Genomic DNA, 3145 nt, shown 5'->3' with positions numbered 1-3145 from the left:
GGAACAGGGTCCATGTCCCTCGGGACCAGGGTTCCTGTCCCTCGGGAGCAGGGTCCATGTCCCTTGGGACCAGGGTCCCCCCCGGACGAGAGGCCCTACCAGCCAGTGGGGAGATGGACAACAGCCAAACGTGGGGGGATACCCATGGGTGATGAGGGGTCAGGGGAACGAGAGTTAGAGGTGCTGGGGACATGGAAGGGTCTTGCGTCTTGCTGGGATGGCACACAGAGGATTTACTGTAGTGGGAGGAGTGTGAGTGGGCAGGCGGCACTGGCCCTGGTTGGGGGCAGGAATCCAGCTGGGGGGGACCCTGGTGAGAGGAAGGAGACACTGTCCTCTTGGGGAGCCCTGGGACCAGGAGAAAGCTCCAGTGTGAGGAGAGAGCCTGGCCAGGGCAGCCCCGGAGGCCAAGGAGAAAGGGAAAGCAAAACCACAGAGCTTCTGTGCTCACCTTACTGTAAATTAGTCTTGTTCCCATTAGTGGCTGCTTCTGCTTACTGTGACCTGTGGATGTGTCCACGTGGGAGCAAGAAACCCCAAGGTGTCTGTGGCCATGGATATGTCTGTGCTGCAGCAGGAGCATCTCTGAAGGGAACGTGGCCCAAGGACAAGACCACACTGGAGAAGGTACATCTTGAAGCATCCGTGGCTGTGCAGGAAGTCATGCTGGAGCACCTTGAAGTGTGTGACCATGGATAAACCCACAGCAGAGCGGGCACACCCCTGGAAGGACTGCAGCCATGGAGAAGGCCACGCTGGAGCAGGTATATGCCCCATCCCTGGAAGTGTTCAGTGTTGGATGGAGCTTGGAGCGACTTGATCTAGTGGAAGGTATCCCTGCCCGTGGCACGGGGTTGGAACAAGATGACTTAAAGGTCTCTCCCAACCCAAACCATTCTGTGATTCTGTGATTTTTTTGAACATTTGTGGACATTTTGTGGGCATTTTATGGACATTTCACAGGAGTGGTCCACAGACAAAGGGAATGATATCTGTGTTTGATAGCAAAGGGTGGTGGTGGGTATTGGATAGAGTGGGACCTGAGCAGGATGTACATGGCACAGAACAAGAGGTGGAGAGTGTGCTGCATTGGGCAGGGAGGAAGAGTTCCATTTCTTCCCCGAGACTGTGTTTTGGATTTGTGCTGGATGGAGCATTGATAACCCCTGGATGTTTGAGTCAGTGCTGAGCACCTTTGCTGCTCCTCACGCTGCCCCAGCAGCAGAACGTTGGGGTTTTTGGTCGCGGGTTGGTTTAGCTGACACCGAGCGTGCTGGTAACATCCCTGTCTCTGAGGGGAACGGGATCTTTGCACAGGAGTTAGCAGGGCATGTTGGGTGAGAGTTAAACTGGATTTGAAGGGGGGAGGGGATAAAATCAGGTCACTGGAGATAATCCTGGGGGTGACAATGCCAGTGTTGAGGGACTGTGCGCTAGCGAGGTCCTTCGGTCTGCCATCTCAGTAGAGGTAGGGGATGGAGATCCATGCAACAGCAAGGATGAAAGTGTTATTGGTGTGCTAGAACCCATGGAAGCTCCTGAGAATGGTCACTCAGGAACTGGAGCTTCTCTGCCCAAAAAGGCATTGGGATCAATAACCCCCCTGAAGTGCATCTACCCCAATGCCCACAGCATGGGCAGCAAACAGAAGGACCTGGAAGCCACAGTGCAACAGGAAAACTATGGCATAGTTGCCATCATGGGGACATGGTGGGATGAGTGGCACAACTGGAGTGGTGCAATGGATGGGGGTGAACTCTTCAGAAGGGACAGGGAGGTGGTGGGGTAGCCCTGTTATTTAACATATTCAGTAGTGGGAGGCCTGGCGATCTGCTAAGGGAGCGATGGGACATCTTTAAGTCTGTCTGGTTTGGCCAGGAGGAGCTGTTAGGGGATGGACAGTTCTGACTGTGAGAGCATTCTACAAGGAGGTGTTTGAAGTAAGACAAGACTCATCAGACTAATTCAGTAAACACTTTCTTAAAGACCAAAGTAAATGTGAAACAACTGTTTTAGAAAGCCTTGTTAGAATTTTTTTTAATAGATTGTAAGCTGAGAATTGAAATCTGCAGGTAAATTTTGTTTTAAGGTTGTGCCTCACACAGAAAAAGACATAACCATGTTCTTCCCATTGCAGAAGAACCTGAGGCTCCCAGAGAATCGCTCTGGTTAGATGGCAGCTCCGGAGATCTTCAGTCCAACCCCCTGCTGCAACCAGGACCACCTCTGGGATCAGAGGAGGCAGCTCAGCATTTTCTGCAGTTGGGTCCTAAAATCTCTCAAGGATGGAGCCTGCACACCTTCATAAGGCACTGCCTGCCTGATATCACGGGGCAAGTTTTTTCCACGTATTAACCTCATCTTCCCTTGTCCAGGCTGTGTGCCCGGTTCCCCCACACTTTTGTCACAGTCAATGTACCCCTGCCCATTTTGGTGGCTCTCCACCGGCCCATTTCAGTTGATCTGTATTTTCCCAGGGAAGGGCCTGTCATTCCAGCACATGCCGGATGTGTGGACACCTGCAGTTTCCCCAAATTAGGGAGCTTGACTTCATCTTTTGTGATGATGGCAAACTGCTCACGTGTCCAGAAATTCAAGCATGCAGCAGTAACCGGGGTTTGTTGGGAAGAAACCATGAGATTAGTAAATCCTTGGGCTTTCTAACAGAGCAAATTAAAATCTCAGTTACTTTTGCCACTGTAGTGCTCTGAATAAGGCTGGCGTAAAAGACCCTTTTTTACTCCTGTGCCCAATCGAGCACTGCAGAGTGTTTCCCGGAAAACGGCAAAAAGTCCTCAACTGCAGAAATGCACGGCACCGATATCGCAGTGACCCTTCCAACCCCGAGACACCAAGAACCCGATCCTCCCACGTCCAATTTTACATGGCTTTGCCCTACGGAAGTACTGCATGAGAAGCCTGCAGATTTCTTTTTCAGAGCCACGCCTTCCCAGCGTGGGTATGTTTGGTGTAATAAAACCCAATTGGGGGAAGGAACTCGTTCCGTGCCCTCACATCTCCCGTTCGCTCTCCCCGGCGCCGTGTCCGGGCCCGCCCCGCGCTGCTCCCTCGCCACAAGATGGCGGCGGGGGCGGCGCTGTCGGCGCGGGCGGCGGGGGGCGCTGCGGGGCCGGGCGGGGCCGGG

This window comes from Neopelma chrysocephalum, unplaced genomic scaffold, assembly GCF_003984885.1.
Source record: "Neopelma chrysocephalum unplaced genomic scaffold, ASM398488v2 Primary Assembly neopelma1_185629, whole genome shotgun sequence".
Classification (NCBI taxonomy): domain Eukaryota; kingdom Metazoa; phylum Chordata; class Aves; order Passeriformes; family Pipridae; genus Neopelma; species Neopelma chrysocephalum.
This window is presented reverse-complemented; position numbering follows the sequence as displayed.